This window comes from Monodon monoceros, unplaced genomic scaffold (genome assembly GCF_005190385.1).
Source record: "Monodon monoceros isolate NGI ecotype Baffin Bay Population unplaced genomic scaffold, NGI_Narwhal_1 Super_Scaffold_1, whole genome shotgun sequence".
Classification (NCBI taxonomy): Eukaryota; Metazoa; Chordata; class Mammalia; order Artiodactyla; family Monodontidae; genus Monodon; species Monodon monoceros.
Window position 1 is genome coordinate 57602916 of NW_021703765.1, and position 24205 is coordinate 57627120.

The following is a 24205-nucleotide window of genomic DNA, read 5'->3' on the forward strand; positions in this document are numbered from 1 at the left end:
GCTTTTTGCACTGAATACATTACAGTATTCCATGTCAGCATATGTAGAGCCGTCTCACTCTTTTTAACAAACATACTTTTATTTATTTATTTTTATAAATTTATTTTATTTTTATTTTTGGCTGAGTTGGGTCTTCATTGCTGCGTGCAGGCTTTCTCTAGTTGCAGTGAACGGGGGCTACTCTTCATTGCGTTGCGTGGGCTTCTCGTGGTGGCTTCTCTTGTTGCGGAGCATGGGCTCTAGGCACACGGGCTTCAGTAGTTGTGGCACGCAGGCTCAGTAGTTGTGGCTCATGGGTTCTACAGCGCAGTCTCCATAGTCGTAGCTCACGGGCTTAGTTGCTCCACAGCATGTGGGATCTTCCCGGACCAGGGATCAAACCCATGTCCACTGCATTGGCAGGTGGATTCTCAACCACTGCGCCACCAGGGAAGCCCAACAAACATACTTTTGAAATTAGAAGGTGGCTGTTTGTGCTCTTTCTGCTGCTGCTGCTGCTGATTTAGGTGATGGTGATGATCTAAATGGTGATGATTTAGAATTAGGAGGCAGGTGATGAAAATGATCTGCAGAGAGACTGGTGGGGCCTCCTACCTGGACTGGATGTGTGGTGACCTGTCCAGAAGGAGCATTGCTATTAACCAGGCTGTGTCCGGGGGGTGGACGGGGTCCCCTAATATCACTTGGCCTCAGCTTCTACATCTCTGCAAAGGAGGTGGGGAAAGTTGTGGAAAATCCCCAAATTCATCCTTTTGAAACTACTTCCGTTTTGTTTTAGGTGTCCATAGCACAAGCCTGTCAAACCTTTGACGACGTTTTAATGATGTTAAATGGCCTTCCCTTCCCTTTTATGCCTTATTCTCTTTTCTGAAAGAATCAAAGACAGACTTAGAATGTTTAGAATGTCAGTTTTACCCAGTTCAATGCTTTTACAAGTGTTGCCAAGAAAGAAATTCCCAGATGCAAACATGTCAAAATGATCTTTGTGAAAGGGGGAGCAAAAGCATATTTCAAATGTTGGTGATCAGCAATATTCTTGAAATATAATTATAGCCTTTGAAATCACGTGTCTTAGAATTAATTGTCCCAAGATCACGGTTGGGCTTTTCTTTCACAGAACTTTCAAACAACCTCAAATGTAATGCTAACTGGTGGTTTGTTTTTCATAAGAACGGCACAGAATCTCCTTCCTAGTTAGCTGGTGTAAGTTACTAAAATGGACAACACGACGAATGTGGGTGGGGTCAGGCAGGGCCGGGGCGGATGTGCATCTGAGGTCCTGCCTCTGGCTTGGAGCTTCTCCAGGGCAGCTCTGCCCGCTCCCCCTATCCCCCCATCCCCCCACCCCCGCACCTCAGCTTTCATCGCTCTAACAACTGCTGAGACACCAGGGGAGACCCACGAGCCGGAAATGCAGACTCGAGGTCTGATTCTTCCTCAAGTTAGTGCAGAGGGGATTTCACCAAGTGTAGTTCGATTGACAAAAAATACCGATGTCATTTTTAAATTGTAAAATTGTATTTCCAGATTCTCACCCACATGGGGGTAACAAAGGACCCACGTGAATGGCTCAGCCCATGGAGTCTTAGATGGAGGAACTGACTGGGGGAAGAGGGAGACCTGAAAATTCTAGAGCGCCTCCCACTCCTGTTTGAGTCCTGGATGACGTCACAGCAGCGACTTAACAAACCAGATTCATTGCCGCAGGGCAGCGCTTCCCAACTGAGGGTTGCAGGGGTTCAGTCTGTTAGAAGATAGTTGCAGTGAGCGGGGTCTACTCTTAGCTGCGGTGCTTGAGCTTCTCATTGCGGTGGCTTCTCTTGTTGCGGAGCACAGGCTCTAGGCATGCGGGCTTCAGTACTTGTGGTGCGCGGGCTCAGTAGTTGTGGCTCGCGGGCTCTAGAGCATCAGGCTCAGTAGTTGTGGTGCACAAGCTTAGTTGCTCCGTGGCATGTGGGATCTTCCTGGACCAGGGCTTGAATCCGTGTCACCTGCATTGGCAGGCGGATTCTTAACCACTGCGCCACCAGGGAAGTCCCAGTATTGGACCTTCTGATTTACTTAGTATGATAATCTCTAAGTCCATTCATGTAGCTGCAAATGGCATTATTTCATTCTTTTTTATGGCTGAGTAGTATTCCACTGTATATATACACCACATCTTCTTTATCCATTCATCTGTTGATGGACATTTAGGTTGTTTCCATGTCTTGGCTATTGTAAATAGTGCTGCTGTGAAATAGGGGTGCATGTATCTTTTTGAATTATAGTTTTGTCTAGATGTATGCCCAGGAGTGGGATTGGTAGATCATATGGCAACTCTATTTTTATTTTTTTAAGGAACCTCTATACTGTTTTCCATAGTGGTTGCACCAATTTACATTCCCACCAATGGTGTAGGAGGGTTCCCTTTTCTCCACACCCTCTCCAGCATTTACTGTTTGTAGATTTTTTGATGATGGCCATTCTGACTGGTGTGAGGTGATACCTCATTGTAGTTTTGACTTGCATTTCTCTAATCATTAGTGATGCTGAGCATCCTTTCATGTGTTTGTTGGCAACCTGTATATCTTCTTTGGAGAAATGTCTGTTTAGATCTTCTGCCCATTTTTGGATTGGGTTGCTTGTTTCTTTAATATTGAGGCTCAGTAGTTGTGGCACATGGGCTTAGTTGCTCTGCAGCATGTGGGATCTTCCTGGAGCAGGGCTCAAACCTGTGTGCCCTGCACTGGCAGGTGGATTCTTAACCCCTGTGCCACCAGGAAAGTCCCTCTCTCTTTTTTTTAACTCATTGATTTCTATTCTGATCGTCACTATTTCCTTACTTCTACTTAATTTAGGTTTGATTCACTCCTCTTTTGCTACTTTCTTGAGCAAGCTTTTGTGGGAATGTAAGTTGGAAGTTTAGATTATTGTCTTCCTTCTAGTGTAAGTTTTTAAAATGACATTAATTTCCTTCTAAGCACGGCTTTAGCTGCCTCCCTTAAATCTGACATTTTTCTTCTCATTCAGTTTTAGATATTTTCTAATTTTCCCTGTGATTTCTTCTTTGGCCCATCAGTTATTTAAAAATGTGTTAATTTCCAAATATTTGGGAATTTCTCAGATTTCTTTCTGTCGTTGATGTCTAATTTAATTCCATTGTAGAAGGAGACATATTTTGTATGTTCTCAATCCTTTTAAAATTTTCAGACACTTGCTTTGTGGCCTACCATATGATCTATTCTGGACAATGTTTCATTTGTGCTTGAAAAGAATGTGTATTCTGATGTTGTTGGTTGGTTTTCTATAGTTGTCAAATATTTCAAGTTGGTTGCTAGTGTAATTCAGGTTTTCTATACCCTTGTTGACTTTGTCTTGTTCTATCAATTGCTAAGAGGAATTTTAAATCTCCAACTGCAACTGTCATTTTCTCCTTTCTATTCTCATGGTTTGTTTTACATGTGTTAGAAATTCTTTCTTTTAAAAGGCTATATAATATTCCATTGTATGTATATAGTACGTTTTATTTACCCAATCATCCATCAATGGATACTTGGGTTGCTTCCACCTTTAGGCTATTGCAAATAATGCTGCTATAAACATGGATGTACAAATATCTCTTTGAGTCTCTGATTTCAGTTGAGTATATACTCAGAAGGGGAATTGCTGGAGCAAATGGTAATTCTGTGTTTAATATTTTGAGGAACCACCATGCTGTCTTCCATAGCAGATGCACTATTATAATATTCCCTTCAGCTGTCAAAGCCATGGTGTTTGACCTCCCACCACAAATCAAGTCCACCCCCTCCAGCAGCAAAGCTACTAGTTTTCTTGTCTAGCCCCACCTACACTAGTTAAAACTACACTAGTAAAACTATAGTTCTGGGGCAACAGGGCAGGAAAGAAGCAGCCTCAGGCAAGCAGTTCACAGACATCTAGAGTTCCTACTAGAATTTTTAGCAGTTTTCAAGAATAGATGTTTCTCAAATTGTTTGATTTCCAATGCCCTGAAACAATCGGTTGTGTTTGACAATTTTGTCCAATTTTATTTATACTTTCTTTGTGTGCAGAGGAATTGTTGACTGTGTCATATAACCAGCGCTGAAAGTCTTTTCCACAGTTTCTCTTTAAGTAGGAACCTGTATTAGTCAGGACCTTTCAACATTTAGTAAAAGAAATCCAACTGAATTAGTTATGACTTTCCGAATTTTGAGACACAGAAAACCCCCCAATAAAACTTAGTTAAACAATACAGGAAATTTATGGCTCACAATTCTAAACAGTCTATAGGATCGTCTACAGGACAGGTCAGACAGGTGAGGTTTGACAGTGCAGCTCTAATGATGCAACAAACGCAAGGTTCTTCTTCTTAGTGCACATTTGACAGTACTGACTTCGTCTTCAGCCTCTTTTGGTGCCTTTCTCCTAAACCCTGTCCCTTCAGGCTTTCTTCTTGTAGGAGCAAAACAGTTGCCACCTTTCCAGACCTCATAAATTTACACCATACCAGAAGAGCAAGGATGCTGCAGTTTACTAGAAGCCCCAACCCAAGTCTCGGTGGGTCTCATTGGTTCTGATTGGGTTACAGGACCATCCCGGAAAGGCTTAGCCACCAGAGGGAACGATTATGCTGCATAGCTTAAGTGGGAGGAATGAACCTCAGGAGGCAACCAACAAATTTGTGTTAGGCAACACAAATTAGCCCTAAATAATAAATAATTGCATTGGCTTACCCAGCTAGGTTCACATCCTCAAAGCACTTTAAAAGAGCTATACAAACCATGGCCTCTGAGGCTGAAGCCAGTCTTCATGCTGCCAACTCCCGGATTCTCTCCCCCTCCTTTCCCCAACCCCACACTCCCGTTTTGGCCTCATTCATTGTTGCTGCAGAAAGCCCTCTTTACGTTGTGAATAACATGGCCATCAGCAGTTACCACAGTAAAACTCTATCTTCTCTCCCTTTTCTGTGTCCATGCAGCAATTTCCAGCAAGGGCTCAATAGTGCCCGACATGGGTCAGTGCCCATCCCTTGGCCCAATCATTGTTGCCAGAGGCAGAGTATTGTACCTGGCAAGGTAACATGCCCATCCCAGTGGTCACAGGACACCGTTCTGTTGCCAGAGGGGCAATAAGAAAACTTTTCAAAAAGTCAGAAAACAATGGCTACCACACACAGACCATCTTGGTATCTAATTATAGGCTCTTCTTGAATGTCAGGCGGAGGGGGCTGAACTTGACCGAGTAAGAAATGCAGGGTACAAGGGAGAGACCTATTGTCAGAATGGAGGCAGGCTGCTTTGGGAGGAACTGGGCAGGATGGAGTAGAGGTCAGTCTAAACACGTAATGAAGTTGTAAAGAGAGTATCGCACGCAGGAATGGATGTGATTGGGAAGGCCCATCCATCCCCAATCTTATCATCCCCCTAATAAAACTGCCAAACTTTATGAGACAAGAACACGTAAAAAGATCCCTGATTTCCAGCCATGCATTAGCAGGACAATTCTTGAAGCCTTTGTGAAGGGAAATGCGGTCATTTCCATCTTCCTTTAGATCCAGTTCTGTCTGCAAGCTAACCGTGCAGAGGACCGCTCTGATTCAGGACCTCCTCGGTACATGGTGGGGACCCCGCTGCGCCGCAAGGACCAAGAGAGGTCCTCGTCGACACCCATTTTAGGAACGCTGAGGCCAGTCCCGATACAGAGTTCTAGACAAGTTTCTCCTCGGAAGCCCACGGCGCTTCCTGCATCCAAGCCCCCAGCAAAAGTCCCCACCCCAAGCCAGACTCCCCTCCCAGCCTGGGCCACGGAGAGCCCCACCCAGCGGCGGCTGGGCCGGCCTCCGGGCCGGTTTAACTGGTTAGGGCTGAAGCCCGCGGTGCAGAAGGTCTGCGCCTCCGTAGCTGGGGTTCAGGCTGCCCGGAGCATGGACAGGACTGCGTCTGCCCTTCTCCGGACCTCGACCGGCTCTGCCCCCAACGGTCCTCGCGGAGCTCACGCGAGTAAGCGCGCATCCTCCCGGCCCCCCCCCCCCCCCCCCCCCCCCCCCGCCCCCCCCCCCCCGACCACCAGAAACTGCGCAGGCGCCGGCGGAGCTCTGGCGCGGCGCGTTCTCTCGCGCGCTCCCGGGTCTCCCCAGTTGGCCCCTCGGCCGGGCAGGCGCCATGCTTCCTGGGTGTTGTAGTGCGGCTCCCGGCGGAGGGCCGCCTGCGGACTGGGCGCTGGGTTTCCGAGGACTACCCATCCCAGCATGCCCCGCGCGGGGGCACAGGGCGCCGGCCCTGGACGGCCCCGGCCGTCAGCGCCGAGAGGAGGACCCGGGAAGCAGGGTGCAGCGGGAGGAGGGAGTGCGCGTGCGCTCTGGGCCGGCTCGCCCGGTTCTGTCCCAATCATTGTAAACAGGCGGAGGCTGGGGCGGGGTGGGAATGGGGCGCCCGAGGCCGGCCGGGGGCGCAGCGCAGAAGGCGGCCGCGGCGGCGGGCGGTCGCGAGGCGGCGGCGCAGGTCAGTGGCGGGCGGCGGGGCGGGCGGGGGTCGCGGCGGGGCCCCGCTGTCCGAAGCCGTCCGCGCGCCTTCCCGTGGCGTCTGTCAGGCGGTTGCGGGGCCGGGCTCTCGCGGGGCGGCTGGGCGGGGGCGTGGCTGCCGGGGGCGGCTGGTTCTGGCGGCTTGTCCGCTGCTCCGGCCCGCCCTGCCCGTTTCTCCCGCTCGCTGGTCGCGGCTCTTGGGTCTGGGCGGGGAGGGTGGGGAGCCGGGCCGTACCCGCGGCCCGGGCCTCGGACGGGGGAGAGGGACTCGGTCTTTTACATAATCGCGGCCGGGATGCTGACGGGTCTCCGGTGCGCGCCCGGTGAGGAGGGAGGGCTCGTGGAAGCGGCGGGGCTCCTGGGTGCTGCGAGGGCATCGGCAGAGCCCAGTTGGGAATTCTTTTCACAACTCCTTGTCAAGCGGGCTGGCGCCCAAAGGCTCTTATGGAGGTCAGCTGGGTGCGTGTGTGTGTTTGTTTATCGTTGTGAGAGTGAAACAGGTTTCGCCAGATACCCCACACCTCAGCCTTACCTGAAGTCCTTATGCTGCTTCAGGTTTGGGGATTCATGACTCCAGAGCCTCCGTCTTGAGCAAGCAGAGCATCTTTCCTCTAAGGCCTGATCGAATGCTTGAAAATAATTAAAATGTTAACTCGAGGGGTTTTGAACGTGCAGGTGCAAATACCGTCGTTTGGACGCTGAGTTAACACACCGACGAGCCTCATTAGGAGAGCTTTCACTCAACGTTCTGTTGGGTGGAGCGGGCTTGTCCCCGCGCTGCAGTACTTTGGGTGGCAGTCCATCATGCTGGGCGGTAGTTCACACAATATTCAAGTAGCGATGATGAGCAACAGGCCCACCTGTGGTTTGCTGGCCACGGAGGCAGCGCTTCTAAATGAATAAGTGGATCTGGGAATGAGAAAGGTAACTTCACTTTCTGCCTTCCGAATTATCTTGGTGACTTGATAATTCCTTTCTGAGTATCTTCCTGAGAATGAGTAATTGCTGTAAACTGTATTGGCAAGTAGTAGAGGTAGGAAGGAAGTTAGTAGAAGGGTTTCCGCTTTTCAAAGTGACCCATAGAGGTAAGCGAGGTGGGCTAGTTTAACTGACCGTTGGGAAATAATTCTTTAAACAGAGTATCTTGAAGCTATGCGACATAATTTACTGTCTCTTTAAAGTAGTATTTCTCATTTTAGATCTTCCAGGGACCATTTCTCCCCTACTTTAGAAAAAACAGAAGTGGTATCAGAAAGTGCATATTAACTTTAATTTGTACAGGTGTTTGCTCGGCAAGGAGAGGTTGGGCCCAGAATGTAACCAAAAGTATGTTCTTTCTTTTTTGAACGAAAATGTCTGATAGGAACTTAGGTTAGTATATGTAGAGGGAAAAAGGGAAAATGCAGGTCATTTAGTGTAATTTCTGTGCATCAGGTACTGTGGAGACTTACAGATGCATGAGGCAGTGCCCCTGCCTTCAGGGTGGTAAGACTTTCTCACTTACTTGAACTTCCGCAAGTACAATATGTTTTTAAGGTTGCTTTGAGCGGAGGAAGGACGGGGAGTGCAGTGGGTGTTCAAAGGAGGCAGTGGTCTGTGTCTTGAGGGAAGAGGAGGAGAGACTGAGCAAGGGGCAGTGGTCAGGAAAAGCGTATGGGAGAGGAGGAGAGCAGTGAGTATACAGGCTTAGAAAGGATGGGCATTTAGGCGGGAGGAGCAGTGTGAGAAGAGCACGGGAGTCCGAACAGAGTGAGTTGTAGGATCTGCAGGTACGGCTGACGAGGGCCGAGGGTGGTGGCAAGATGTGAAACTGGGGACGTAGGCAGAGACCAAATTAGGAGTAGTCTTGTAGACAGGTGACGTAAGTCAGCCTAACCTCGAAGCAGACAAGAGTCACTGAGACAGGATGAAGAAGAGGTCTAAGCCTCTCAACCCATTGTAACTCCTTGCTGTGTGTCAAGCATTGTATTAGGTGCTTTATACTTTATGTCCTTGAACCCGAAGGTTTAGGCATGACTGAGGCAGAAATCTTGGGAAAGGAAAGGAAGGCCAAGGGAAAGTTGGACAGGAGGAGAGAGAGCATGGCAAGAACGGGAAGCTGTTCTCTGCAGCTGTAGCGCTGGGCTTACAGGGTAAGTAGCATACGAGGAGGGTGCACAGATCAGTCCTCAAGTACTTTGTGCCATTCTGAGGATTCTCGAGGGCTTTTCCTTTAGATAATAAGAGAGCTTATGGATTTTAACCAGGAAAGAGCCATGATAAGGTTTTCATTTTAGAAAGACCATTCTGGTTATTGTAGAGTATAGATTTCAGAAGGGATGGAGGGACAAGGAGGATGCAGGAAGACTGGTGAGTTTTTGTAATAATTGAGGTGACAGGTAAGGGCCTAAACTAAGGTAGAATCAGTGGAGATGCAGAGGAATAAGTTAATAGCACAAATATTTAGGAGGCCGAATTAATAGGGTTCAGTGACACTTGGATTTGGGGAGTGAGAGAGAAATAGTAGGATAAGATGACTTGGATTTTAACTTAGGTGATTGAATAGACAACAAACAGTAAAGTATGCTGAGACAGGGAGTTCAGGAAGAGGAGCAAATCTGGGGAGGAACAGTATTTTAGCTTTTGGATACGCTGAGTAGGAGTTATCTGTAAAACATCCAGGTGGAAGTGCTTGTGTGTGGGTTTGGAGCACAAGAGAAAGGTCTTGATAGGAGAGTCATCAAGCTATCTTATAGGTGGTTCCTGAAGCCTTTGATTTAGGTAACACGGCGTAGGAAGAGTTTACTGATGGAGGATGGTCCTGGAAATAGGCCATGGAGGGCAATAGCATTTGAAGCCAGAGAGAAGAAGAACTGGAAAGGGAAATTCCTATGTGTTGAGAAACGCTGAGAAATCATGAGGACATGTTGTAGAAGCCCAAATGGGATCATTTCAAAAGGAAGCTATACTTCACAACTGCCTCTCCAGAAAAAATAAGGATAAAGGAAGCTGTATTTCAAATGCTTTGAGAACTCGAGTGAAACATGGATTTTTAGGAGTCTGTTGAATTTGATAACTAAGTGAGAGCAGTTTCGTAGCATCCTACTTAATGCTACCATTTGGGGAGGGAGCTAAGTTTGAGTTGAGTTAATGGGAGGTCAGAGAGTGGAGAAAGCAAATGTAGGTTATTTCAAGAATAAACAAATCTTAGCTGTGAAGGGAAGAATAGAAAGAAGTGTTAGCAGAGGGTAATAAAGGGTTAAGAAGGGAGTTTTAACTTGGCAAAGAGTTGAGCCTGCTTTTCTTATGACAGCTTTATTGAGATATTCATATAACATAAAATTGATCCTTTTAAAGTGCACAACAATTCAGTGGTTTTTCGTGTGTTCAGAGTTGTGCAGCCACCTCTACGATCAGTTTTAGAACCTTTTCATTACCCCTCTTCTTCATTGTCAGCCATTCACCATTCCCCCTGCTTCCACTCACTAGCAACCACTAATCTACTTTCTGTTTCTGTGGTTTTGCCTGTTCTGGACATCTCATGTACATGGAATCATGTATGTAATCATTTGTGACCGACTTTCTTTACTCAGCATCATGTTTTCAAGGTCCGTGTATATTGTAGCAGGTGTCAGTACTCCATTCCTTTTTATTGCTGAGTAATATTCCACTGTCTGGTCATACCACATTTTGTTTATCTGTTCATCCATTGATGAACATTTAAGTTGTTATTTACTTTGTGGCTATTATGAATATTCCTAGTGTGAATGTGCAAGTTTTCATGTAGAAATATATTTTCATTGTTCCTGGGTATATACCTAGGAGTAGAATTGCCGGGTCATGTGGTGACTTTTATATTGAACAGTATGAGGAACTGCCAAACTGTTTCCCAAAGCAGCTGCACCATTTCACTGTCCAGTGTAAGGACTCCGATTTCTCCATATCCTCACCAACACTTGTTATTTTCTGGTTTTTAAAATTTTAGCTATACTGGTAGGTGTGAATTGGTATCTCATTGTGGGTTTGATCTGAGTTTCCCTGGTGGCTGATGGTGTTGAATATCTTTTCATGTCCTTATTGGCCATTTGTATATCTTCTTTGGAGAAATAGTTATTCAAGTCCTTTGCCTATTTTAACATTGGGTTGTTCATCTTCTTGTTGTTGAGTTGTAAATGTTCCTTTACATATTCTGGATGCTGGACCCTTATCAGTATATATGATATGCAAATACTTTCTTCCATTCTCTGGGTAGTCTTTTTACTTTCTTGTTAATGCCCAAGGCAAAGGTTTTAAATTTTGATGAAGTACAATTTATTTTTTCTTTTGCTACTCATGATTTTGTTATCATATCTAAGAATCCATTGCCAAATCCAAGGGCTTGAAGATTTACACTATGCTTTCTTCTAGGAGTTTTATTCTTATATTTAGTTCTTAGTTCTAAAACCTTAGTTTAGGTTTTAGTTCTTATATTTAGATGTTGATTCATTTTGAGTGAATTTTTGTATATGGTCTGAGATTGGGTCCATTTTTTGTGTGTGGAAATCAAATTATCCCATTCCCATCTGTTGAAGTGACCATTCTTTCCCCATTGAATAGTCTTGACACCCTTGTCGAAAATCAATGGACCGTAGATGTTTGGGTTTATTTCTAGACTCTTCAGATCGACTGTATAGGTCTATATATTTATCCTAATGCCAGTACCACATTGCTTTGGTTATGCTAGTTTTGTAGTACCTTTTGAAATCAGGAAGTGTGAGTCTTCTAACTTTGTTCTCCTTCGTTATTTTTTTGTGGCTATTCAGGGCCTGTTGCAATTCCATATTAAACTGAGGATCAGATTTCCATTTCTGCAAAAAAGGCTGTTGAAATTTTGCCGTGAATCTATAGATCACTTTGAGTTACAGCAATACATTGTTGTCTTAATGATACTGAATCTTTCAATCCATTAAAAAGGGGTTTTTTTAGGTCTACTTTAATTTCTCTCAGCAGTGTTTTGTAGTTAGCAGTGTATGCCTGTTTCACCTCCTTGGTTACATTTATTCCTGTTTTATTCTTTTGGCAGCTAATGACCAGTCATTAGCTGATCAGTAAGCTAACAGAACAGAGGCTTCAGCTAATGATTGGACAGAGATTTCCTTAAACATTTAGTATCAAAAACATCTCCCGATATTTTCAGAGGGGTGCTGTGCATCTCTTGGGGGTGTACCTTCAGTACTCAACCACTTTACAACTCTGTCTTGGCTTTCATTTCCTGTTTGTACAGAGGTCAAGGTCATCCAGAGGTGAGGGTGGAGGGCTTTCTCCGGTAGGATAAACTCAGTGAGATCCACCGGAGACACATCAACTAGTTTAAGGACAAAGACAAGGAGAGAATCTTCAAAGTAGCAAGAGAGAAGTGACTCATCACATACAGGGCATTCTCAATGTCATTATCAGCTGCCCTCTCATGAGAAACGGTAGAAGCCAGAAGGCAGTGGGATAACATAGTCAAAGTATTGAAAGAAAAAAACTGCTAACCAAGAATTCTTCGTCTGGCAAAACTCCTGAGCATGTACATAGCCCTGCGTGCACACGTTTCTCCTAGATTTCCAGGAATTTGTTGAAGCTGTTCAAGGTCCTTGTTCCCCAAAACACCTCTCAAGGTTTTGGTCGTAGTGTTTGTCCCAGCTGTTACCTGATGCTTCAGGTGGTAGCAGCTAAAACCTCTGCCAGCCCCCTAGTGGCCTTACCCTGGGGGCGGTGGGTGGTGGTTCTGAGTTAGCATTTAGGTGAGATAAAGCAAGCCTTTTCAGCAGGTAGGTCTTCCAGGGAGCCTGGAATAATAATTTCAGTTTGTTTGCAAATGAGGTTGGTTCTGCTGGACCAGTGCTGGGAATGTGGGCTGTTAGTTTCAAGGGTGCCACTGATCTGGGAAGCCCAGGATAGGACTAGAGAAAGTTAAATACCACAAAGTTCTATGTTCTTAAGCAAGATTCAGCTGTTTTTCTTGAATAAGTGCTCCCTGGATTGCTGCAAGCTTTTGCTTAGTTTCCAGTGTTGTGAAAAAGTTGCTTCTGACCAAGTTTAGGTGCTTTTATGGAGGGGTGCAACTTTTGGAGTTCCTTAAGCTGTCGTTTTACGTCACTCCATCTGTTTATTTAGTACTCCATTTATTTTTAGGCTGCCTCTGTCACTATAGTTCAAGTGAATTTTTTGTAGACAGCATATAGTTGCGTTAGTATTTTCTCTTTCTCTGTTCTTTGCTTTTTTTCCTAAGGAATTTGAGGTGCTTGTAGAGATGTAACATAATAAAGGTTTTTTGGCTATCATAAACAGTGCTTTGCTTACTTTTGTGTATTTGGGGGCTAAGGTTTTTTTAAAAATTTTTATTTATTTATTTATTTTTGGCTGTGTTGGGTCTTCGTTTCTGTGTGAGGGCTTTCTTTAGTTGCGGCGAGCGGGGGCCACTCTTCATCGCGGTGCGCGAGCCTCTCACTGTCGCGGCCTCTCGTTGCGGAGCGCAGGCTCAGTAGTTGTAGCCCATGGGCCCAGTTGCTCTGCGGCATGTGGCATCCTCCCAGACCAGGGCTCGAACCTGTGTCCCCTGCATTGGCAGGCAGACTCTCAACCACTGTGCCACCAGGGAAGGGGAGCTAAGGTTTTAACCTTAGGTCAGAATATTAATTTTTGGTAGGTGTTGCTAAATTGTCCTTCTAGATGTAACAGTTTACACTTTTACCAGTAGCGTGTGAACGTGTCTCTTTCTTCACACCCTCCCATTGTTGGGTATCAAACTTGTTCATCTTTAGAAAATTGGTGGGTGAAAAAGAGCTTCTTTTAAATTCCCTGTTTTTTCATTTTAAAAGTATTTGTGTGCTTCATGTTCAAATCCTCAACCGTTTTTCTTTTTTAAAAATTAATTTTGAAAAGTATTTGTCATGTCTAGTGCCAGTATTTTTTCTCTAAGTTTCTTCTTGGCTTCTTACATTTGTTTATGGTGTTTTTTAAAATGTGCTTACGATTTTGTGAAGGTCTTTTAAAATGGGAGTCAAGGAAGGAAAAAGCAGTAAAACTCTTCCTTTTTCACACTTTTATGGGGTGGGGGAGGATATAGTTTATAAAATCTCAAGTTTTGTCCAGATATTTTTATAGTGTTTTGTATAGTTAATAGCAAAGTTAAATATTGATTAATAATTATTATTGCTACTTACTGAGTACCAGGAATACCATTTTGTTTAGTCTTGGCAGTGCCATGCCAGGTAGATGTCAGTATTTACAGATAAGGAAGCCCAGCCTATGAAGGGTGATGGTACTTAGTCAAGCCTACGACTGTGCTGTATTACTTCCTGTTTACTGTATTCTCTCTCCATCAGGGTATCTCCCAGTTTCTTTACTGAGGAATGGGGGCCTGGGTGAGATGGAAAGAATATGATTGTGTTTTCCTCAGCCATTAAAGATACCACTGAAGAGACCACACCTTAATATTTTCTTGTATATTCTTCCAGAGATGTTTTATACACATACAGGCAAAGAATGTGTAAACATGTATACATTCTGTTCTAAACAGTCATGATGTAAATTGTGGAACAAGGCATTTATTTGTCGAGTGCTTCCTGTGTACCAGGCACTAGGCCTGTTTCTTTACATTTGATCAGTTTGAGTGAAGCCCTTCAAACTGATCACCTTGAAACGTTGTACAGATATTTAAATATGAAGCTTTTGCCTAAAAGGTAACTAAAAACAAAAATGCTAGCAGAACTCATTTGGAATTGCTTCAGAGCTGATACCTTGATGTAATGAAGCATGACCCTTCATTCCCAATTGAAGGTTAAATTAATTCAAAAGCACTACAAATTGAAAGCCAGATATTGTGACAGGTTGAGAATAAAAGTGCATGCCATTGCCATTGTTTAAAAATAAGGTGTGTTTTTCAGTTATAAAAACAGTGTTTTTGTGTGATGGGAACTTTCTCCTTAATCTTTTTATGAATAAGCTCTTTCGCCAACCTGCCAGTGATAGGTGCCTTTAGATAAATATATTTGGATAAGTAACTACTATTGAGAAAAAGGAGGGAGAGGGAGATGAGGGAAGAAAGCTCCCCTCCCCCCCACTGGGAAGAAAGCTTTTAAAGGAAAACTCATAAATTGAAGCTGTAATTTTAAGATGTTAGCAATTTTCAGTTGTTCCTTCCAAAGTAGAAATAGCGAATCAAGAACTTTGACTTTCTAGGGAGTTTCCTGGTGGCCTAGTGGTTAGGATTCCAGGCTCTCACTGCCATGGCCCGGGTTCAGTCCCTGGTGGGGGAACTGAGATCTCGCAAGCCACGTGGCATGGCCAAAAAAAAAAAAAAAGAACTTTGACTTTCTGTGGAAAACTATGGGAGAAGAAAGTGTGAATATAAAAATGAAGAAAAAGCTCACTGAAGTCCATTTTGTTATCCCCCTAGAATGGTAACAAGCAATTAAAAAGCAGCAGATACCATGCTACATTTTTCAACTAAGCTTAGCATTTTAAGAAAATGAGCATATTATGACATCAGATTTTGCTTCCTCAGGTTACTTTTTTTTTTAATTCAGACTTTATTTTTTTAGAGCAGTTTTGGGGTCACAGCAAAATTGAGAGGAAGGTACAGAGATTTCCCATATGCCCCCGGCCTCACACGTGCACAGCCTCTCCCGTTATCAGCATCCCCCACCAGATGGGACGTTTGTTACAAGTGAGGACCTGACATTGACATGCATTGCCACCCAAAGGCCATAGTTTACATTACAGTTCACTCTTGGTGTTGTACACTATGGGTTTGGACAGATTTATAACAACATGTATCCATCACTGTGGTATCATACAGTATTTTCACTGCCCTAAAAATCTTCTGTGCTCTGCCTGTTCATCCTTCTCTCCCCCTCCTCCCCCAACCCTTAGCAACCATTGATGTTTTTGTTCTCTCCATAGTTTTGCTTTTTCCAGAATGTCATGCAATTGGAATCATGTTATGGAGCCTTTTCAGACTGGCTTCTTTCACTTCGTGATAGGCATTTAAGTTTCCTCCATGTCTTTTCATGGCTCGAGAGCTCATTTCTTTTTAGTGCGGAATAATATTCCATTGTTTGGATTCTAGCACAGTTTTATTTATTTATCCATTTACCTACCAAAAGACATCTCGGTTGCTTCCAAGTTTTGGCAATTATGAATAAACGTACTTCTGTAAGTTAGCTGCTGCCAACATCCATGTGCAGGTTTTTGTAAGGACATAAGTTCTCAACTCCTTGGGCAAATACCAAAGTCACCAAGGACATGATTGCTGAATTGTATGGAAGGAGTATATTTAGTTTTGTAAGAAACTGCCAAACTGTCTTCCTAAGTGACTGCACCGTTCTGCATTCCCACCAGCACTGATAAGAGTTCCTGTTGTGCCACATCCTCGCCAGTGCTTGCTGTAGTCAGCGTTTTGAATTTTGGCCATTCTAATAGATGTATAGTGGTATCTTATTTCTTTCTTAAGGTCATTTTTTTAAAAATTTGAGGTATAATTGACATGTAACATTATATTAGTTTCAGGCGTGCAACATAATTATTTGATATTTGTATATATTGTGAAATGATCACCACAATAAGCCTAGTTAACATCTGTCACCACACATAGTTACAAAAAAATTTTTTAAAATAATTTTTTAAAAATTAGATTTGTTTTAGTCACATTCATTGTTGTTTTAGTTTGTAATTCCCCAGTGATATATGATATGGAGCATCTTTTCATATGCTTATTTGTCATTTGTATATCTTTTTTTGGTGAGGTGTCTTCAATTCGCTTGTTTTCTTATTGTTGAGTTATAAGAGTTCTTTGTGCATTTTGGATAATAGTCCTATATCAGGTATATCTTTTACAAATATTTTCTCCCAGTCTGTGGCTTGTCTTCTCATTTTTGGTCTTAAGTCTCTTAATTTTTAAGTTCATCCCCCCACTCTTCCTCCTTCCCCTCTCTTTTTCTTTGGTATTAACTAAAGAAACTAAATTGCATATCCCCAGATTTTGAGGCTTAATCAGATTAAGTTTTCATTAGTTTATTTTTGCGAGGCTGGTGTGATTTTCTCTCTTTTTTGTCTGTGTTATTAGCAGTCATTGATCATTGCCAGTATCTATTTTTAAATTGCTTATTAAGTGGTGACAGTCTTTTATTTCTTTCTTTATTAGATGGAAGATTTTGATAAAAAGAAACTTCACTGAACAACACTTTGTATAGCAGATTCAGGATAAAATAAATGCTTCCCCCCCCCATTTACCAGTCATTCCAAATAATTACATGGTTCTCTAGCATCCTCCAAAGTGACCAATGAATTTTATTTTATTTTAGTATTTTTTTTTTGTGGTAAGTGGGCCTCTCACTGTTGTGGCCTCTCCCGTTGCGGAGCACAGGCTCCGGACGCGCAGGCTCAGCGGCCATGGCTCACGGGCCCAGCCGCTCCGCGGCATGTGGGATCTTCCCAGACTGGGGCACGAACCCGTGTCCCCTGCATCGGCAGGCGGACTCTCAAACACTGCGCCACCAGGGAAGCCTGAATTTTATTTTTGAGTATCATTATGAACTCATGGATTTAAATATACTTGATACTTTAGTTCATGGCAGTTATTAATTTTATTGGCACTCATATAGTCCCATCTTTGGCCAGTGGGAGCTTCTTCTAGTTGACTTCTGAGTCCTTTTGTCTTGATTCCAAGCATCTTTCATAACGTCTTTCTTTTGTGACACGATATCTCAGCCTCATCTTGTACATATCTTGCTCTTAGACCTGGTATCAGCCTAATGGAAATGCTTAATAGGATGCTGAATTACGTTGTTAGGCCCACACAGCTAAATTCGTATTTATGGCTTGGCAATTTAGCAACCATTTGAAAAAATAGTACACGATAGCTGAAAGAGAAAATAAATTATTTCACTCTTAAATAAGTAAAATTAGTGGTCTGTGTTTGCCTATTGGACACCACACAGCTTATAATACTTTGCAATCAGATTGGACAGCACCACCCTTATTTCTTGTTCCATGTTGATTTTTAAAAAAAATTAATTAATTAATTAATTTACTTTTGGCCGCATTGGGTCTTCGTTGCTGCGTGTGGGCTTTCTCTAGTTGTGGGAAGCGGGGGCTACTCTTCGTTGTGGTGCGTGGGCTTCTCATTGTGGTGGCTTCTCGTTGCAGAGCACAGGCTCTAGGCGCGTGGGCTTCAGTAATTGTGGCACACGGGCTCAGTAGTTGTGGCTCTTGGGCTTTAGAGTGCAGGCTCAGTAGTTGTGGTGCACGGGCTTAGTTGCTTTGCGGCATGTGGGGATCTTCCCAGACCAGGGCTCGAACCCATGGATTCTTAACCACTGCGCCACCAGGGAAGTCCCCCATTTTTTTTTTCTTTAAATCATAGCTACCCCAGAAAACCCAGCTTCACAGAGGTATGCTGTTGAAAGGAATGTGCACAGTCTAATGTTGAAACTGCACTTCTTTTAGCTGGTAGTTTGTACAGTGTCTGGCAGATGTTGCATACCGCTCTGTTTCCTTCAAATGCAAGCTCCCCATGGCCGGGATGAGTTTGCTTACAGCGCTCTGGGTGCCTCCGCGCACTGTCTGGGAACCATGGACTAGATACTTTTACCCAGTTTCTGTTGTAGCCAATGGTGTGCATTTTAAGAATTATTAAATAACGTTTGTTGGTCTCCCCCGGCCCCAAGTTAACTTCTAATTTACTATTTACTTGAGAATAGATTTTGTGATTATGAAATGTGGCAGGAAAGACACCACCCTCCCCCCCCAGCCAAAGGATATGTCATTCCTTTAAAAATGTGCTGTTTTACTGATAATACCAAATGATATTTACTGTTTTTTTCATAAGAAAACTTCTTTTTTGTCCTCTGAATTAGAGCGACTGCTGATGATAGCACCTTTGATTTTGTGTAAAGGCAATGTGGACTTTTCTCCCCATACTTAATACACATACATACTCCTTGATTTGGACAGCTGTATGTAGAACTGGATTGTGTCCTCTGCAGCCTTTCATCCCAGGCAGAAGGTGAGATTATTTCTGGCTGCTAGATCCTGTATGTTTTGGCTGCTCATTTTCCAGCACCTGGCATTCTGATCCTCAGAGTTTGAACGTTCACTTAAATAATGGACATAATCTGTGCCCTGTAGATTTCTGTTTCATCTGGACGTTGATTTTTACATTTTGCATTATATCGGTGTCCTAAAATAACTTGTGAATTTTTCATGTAAAAGTTACTGTCAGCCTTAAAAAGACATTCATACGTTCGTATTCATTATGATGAACTTCTGAATTTCACATCTTTTAAACTGATTTTACACACATATCTTATCTCAGGCATATTGTTTTAAACAGTGACACTGAGAATGTTGAGTGGAAAACATTAAATCACTATGTCATTCAGTGAATTTCTGTGAGTGGCATGTGAGATGCTAATTGAAAGTTTATTTGTTTGGATAAGCCCCTGGGGGTAGGGGAGAAACTAAAATAAAGATTAAGTTTGATGATCTATAAGGAGAGTACAGAAAAGAAACAGTAACCCAAGAGTAAGATCTCTACTGAAGTACAGACCTAAGCAAATGCCGGAAGATTTGAAAGGACTAATTATGTAACAGCCTAATGGGCTGACAGTTGGTCTGTGGGAGTGTGCATGAGAAATTACTCAGTCCTGTAACTGTGTATACTGGTCTGCATCACGGGGCACACGCCATAAACCTCGCACATATTTGCATGGCGAGGATTTCACTGTGAATGATAGGAAACCCTCTAAACCTTATCTGCCTCGTCTGAAGGATTATTTGTCTCACCTCAGTTTATAAACTTAACATTTTTTTTCTTGGATAGTAATATTCATGTTTTAAGAAAAATCCCTTGATGGGGATTTCTCTTTATATACCTGTTCCCTAGAGCATATAAAACTCTCTCTAAATGAGAAGAGCAGCTTACTGGGCCTCAGTGGTTTGTAAAACACCAGTGCTCTGGGTGCCTCCGCGCACGGAGGTTTACGCGGCGGGTTTACGCGGAACACCTGCCGTCTTTCTGGCAGTCTGGGATTTCGGTACCTGTCCGGCGGAGAACACCAGTGTGACCGGGCTCCACGGGGACCTCGGGCTGTGAGTGAGGAGCTGCCCAGCACACGGTGCTTCACACGTGTCCCTGTGACTCCACTGCCCGGGGACTCCCGGGAGCGTGTGCCTGATTCCTTGTGCCTTTTCCTTTGTTTTTTTGCTTTGTGTCCTTTCTCTGTAATAAATCGCAGCTGTGAGCATGACTGTGTGCTGACTTATGTGAGTCCATCTAGCGAATCGCCGACCCTGCGGGTGGTCTTGGGGACCCCCAGCCCAGTTTAAAGACTTGCACTGTTCCCCGCCTCGCTCCTGCACCCCTCTCGGCCTTAGTTTTTTCCTTTCAGCTAATTTTTTTGGTGTTTATTTCCTTTATCTAAATAATATCCTTAAGCTGCTGTTTTTGAAGATAGCAGTTTTGGATGTCTTGTGTTAACCTAGGTGTTAGGGTAGATGAGGATTTGGGTGTCTCAGACCTTCGCCGGGCCCCCTGCCCCCAGCCCCCCAGCATCATCCTACCCTGCACAGTGTTTGATTCTGTCAGCACCCATCGTTTTCATGGTGATGGTCACACAAATACTGTGTAACCCTGAGCCAGGCAGTAGACTACAATTTCATTTTCTCATCTACCTTTTCCTTTTTCTTAGAGTTAATGGTTATCTCTTATTTTTATTTGCTTTTTACTCTGTTCTCATGACAGATATATTCCAAAAGCTCCAGCGGTTCTTTACCAGGTCTTACTCTTCTTTTCCGCAGTCAGATGTCTGTGACTCCCTTTGTCCTTGGAGCCCTTCTTCCCCTGGGTCACAGGGACTGTGTCACTAGCTGATCACAGGCCTGCTTTTCATGGGGTTCCTTGCTGTCCATCAGGGTCTCATTTCAGGGCATCAGGATTCTTGAACAAGTGTACGGGGGGAGTACAGTCCTTGCCACTGTGTGCCTGGAACGTCTTTATTCTACCTGTGCACTTGAATGGTCCTTGGAACTAGCTGTCTTGTCAGAGGTTTGAAGATATTCCTTTATTGTCTTTAAGTTTCCAGTGTTCTTGTTGACAAGTTGATCGTGATCCTTTGTATGTAAGTTGCTTGCCCTCTTCCCTGCCCGGCAGGAGTCTTTCAGGATCATCCTTCTGTCCTCTGTACCCCAAAACCTCATGATGTGCTTTGGCGTGTGTCTCTTCATGTATGGTGTGGGGTGGTCCCTTGTGATCTGGACACTCTTGTCCTTTAATTCTGAGAAAATTTGAAGAATAAGAACGTACTGGGCGTGCAAATACTGCTTACAAAGTTGGACATTCCCAGATGGTAGGTTAATGCTGGTTAGTGTTCAGTATGTGAGGTACTAATGAATCAGTGTTTGGATTCCCTTGTAGAGATTTGGGTTAGAGACTTAACTTACAGATTATTTTTAAAAACCGTAAAAATGAGGAAAAGCTGCTTCCAGTGACTTACAGCCTGGTATTTAGTAAAGAAAGTTTATAAATACTGGATTTGCGAACTAGTTAAGCAAGCTATGGGTTTTCTGGACGAGGCCTTTTTCTGTGTTGAATTATCAAGTTTAATAAATCATTGGAGTTATTCTCAAAAGCTCATTTCAGGAGACTTTAATTTAGCAATCTGTCTTTCCTACTTATATTGTTTGGTCCCTTTGCATGGGTGGATGATGATGGTGATGTGTGCCGATTAATAGTGGCACATGAGCAGAAAAGACTATTTTAAGAACAATGGATATCCTAGTTCTTTGGAGGAGTGGATGTTTTTAAGCAATTGTTAAGTTTGAGTCTAGTTTTATGACACTTTTTTTTTGGCTTTACCTCAGTTATAACTGTCATAACTGTTCTTTTTATGTGAAAAATTTCATTTCAACGTTATAACTTTGGGGGGTTCTAAAGTAAAATTCTAGATGTATGGTTTTTGCTGTATACTTTTAATAGTTTTTGTTAGATATTGCAGAAGTAACCTTTTATATCTTCATTTTTCTCTGGAGAGAGATTTCGCACAGGTACCAGCCACAGGCTTTCAGTTGAGAAAGACTGAAAGTAGACATTCCTGTTGTAGTGATTTTGGGTGTGGGGGGAGGTGGGATGCTGAAGGTAAAGGTGGGAGTAGCAACGTTTGAGAAGGAGAGTTCATATTTTTTAATGGCTCATGATCATCTCTATATAGCTTCCATAGCTTTTTTTTCCCCCCCATCTGAGGGATTTTATTGATGTTATTAATTTATTTTCAGTGATATGTGACGGCTTGGGTGGATCTAGAGGGCATTATGCTAAGTGAAATAAGTCAGACAGAGAAAGACAGATACCGTATGATCTCACTTGTATGTGGAATCCAAAAAGCAAGACAAGCAAAACAAAATGAAAATAGACTCATAGATACAGAGAACAAATGGGTGGTTGCCAGAAGGGAGGGAGGTGGAGGGTTGAAATAGGTGAAGGGGATTAAGAGGTACAAACCCCCTGTTATTAAAAAAAAAAAAAAAGCTCCAGAGATGTAACATGCAGCATAAGGAATATGGTCAATAGTATTGAAATGACTTTGGGGACAGGTGGTCTCGAGACTTACCAGGGTCCTCATTTCCAAACGGATGTAAATGTCTAAGCCATGGTACACCTGAAGCTAATGTAAGAGTGGTGTTTCAATAGAAAAAGTTTCAACAGATGTATACGTGCATGTAGCCCACGTGCCTGTCAAGAGACAGAACGTAGCCATCAAACCAGAAAGTTCTCTCGTGCTCCTTCGTGCTCAGTCCCTGCCTCTCCCCCACATCCCCACAACCACACGCCTCGATTCTTTTGACAGAGGTGAGTTTGCCCGTTCCAGAACTTCCTATAAATAGTCACACCTTATGTAATCTAGCGTGTCTGGTGTGCTGTCTTTTGAAGTTCATATGTTCTCTTCTATGTATGAGTAGTTTGTTCGTTTTAAAAAACGCTAATATCCCATTGTGTGAACATATTACAGTTTGTTTATCCAGTGTTACTGGAAATGCAGGTGTTTCTAGTTTTTATCTGGTATGAATAGTTACTTGGATCATGTCTGTGCATGAACATATGTTTCCGTTTCTCTTGGGTAAATGCTTAGGAGTGGAATTGCTGGATCATATGGTAAGGGTTCAACTGTAAAAGATGCTGCCAAATATTGATGCTTTTCCAAAGTGGTTAAATGGTACATTCCCACCAGCAATATATTTAACTTTCCAGTGCCCCACATCCTCACCAATGTTAGGAATTGTAGTTCCGTTTGAATCTTAGCCCTTCTAGATGGTGTCTGTTGATAGCTCATTGTGGTTTTAATTTCCATTTCTTTGATGTTTAGTGATGTGGAGCTTTTTTGTGGGCTTATTGACCAGTCATATATTTTCCTTTGTAAATTGTTTGCTCAACTCTTTTGCCCATTTTTGTTTTGGATTGTCTGTTTATTGTTGAATTGTAGGAGTTCTTTATATATTCTGGGTGTAAGTCTTTTGTGAGGCGCATATACACAGACGGACACACACATACACACAGTAAATTGTTCTCCACGTCTTTGCCTTGACTATTCATTTTCTTCATAGTGTTTTTTTTTTTTTTGCGGTACGCGGGCCTCTCAATGTTGTGGCCTCTCCCGTTGTGGAGCACAGGCTCCAGACGCGCAGGCCCAGCGGCCATGGCTCACGGGCCCAGCCGCTCCGCGGCATGCGGGATCCTCCCAGACCGGGGCACGAACCTGTGTCCCCTGCATCGGCAGGCGGACTCTCAACCACTGCGCCACCAGGGAAGCCCCATAGTGTCTTTTGATGAGCAGAAGTGTTTGCTTCTGTTAAAAAGTCTACTTTGTCAATTTTTAATTTTATAGTTAATGCTTTCTGGTCCTGTCTGGGATATTCTTCTCCCAAGGTCTCAAAAATATGTTTTATTTTAGAAGTTTTACAGTTTTTAGCAGTTAAGTCTCGTGTCTGTGATTTATCATGAATTACACTTTGTGGGTGATGTGATGGAGGAGCTCACCACCTCTCTTCCCCACATGGTTATCCATGCCACTTGTTGAAGACTTTCCTTTCCCCCCGAATTCCTTTGGAACCTTTGTTGACAAACAGTTGACTGTGTACATGTGAGTCCCTGTGAATTTTCTGTTTTGTTCTTCTAACCTGTCTGTCTGTCCTTGCTCCAGTGCCATGCTGTCCTGATTACTTTTCTGTGGTGTTTGTCTGGAGTAGACCACTATTATCTGAAAGTTTTCTGTCTGGCAGAGCTGTCCCTTTCTGGTCGTTCAGCTGGAGAGGGCAGGCTTCTGTTGTTGTTTTTATCTGAGCCCGCCCATCTGTCTGGCTTCTTTTGCTGTAAGTCTGAGATGTAGAGACAAAAAGAAAACTCAGGGACCAGTGCTGGTCCTCGGATTCCGAGGTCCCTAGCCTGTCTGCCTTCTTGCTCTACCTGTCAGTCTGTTGTCTTCTCTTAGCTGTGTTCACCAGGAGGAATAGGGATACGTATTCTTTCTTAAGTGTTTACAAATTTACATCATTTCTCCTTTTGCCTCAGGAGTAGGAATTCCTAATTTTTTAATTTGTTTTATTTTCTTTCCTTTGGCTATTTATGCTGAAATTTACCGTGGACCATTCGAAGCCTCCCTCTTCTGCCCTCTTATTCATCGAGGTTCAGGCTTGCTGTGGCTC

At 43.5% G+C, this 24205-nt stretch overlaps 1 protein-coding gene across 3 annotated transcripts in view; it reads left to right on the top strand.

Annotated features, from left to right (window-relative positions):
• Positions 1–6109: 6109 nt before the first annotated feature.
• The window catches only part of RALBP1 (ralA binding protein 1), a 44322-nt gene continuing 26226 nt past the window's right edge, over positions 6110–24205 (top strand). Inside the window, exons 1-2 of one of the 3 annotated variants that reach the window (XM_029220583.1) lie at positions 6110–6511; positions 17874–17901. The gene's annotated coding sequence lies outside the window, so the exon portion shown is untranslated. Of the gene's footprint in view, positions 6512–7405; positions 7427–17873; positions 17902–24205 lie in introns of those variants that run through there. The other 2 variants (XM_029220565.1, XM_029220575.1) reach the window with 2 other exon arrangements.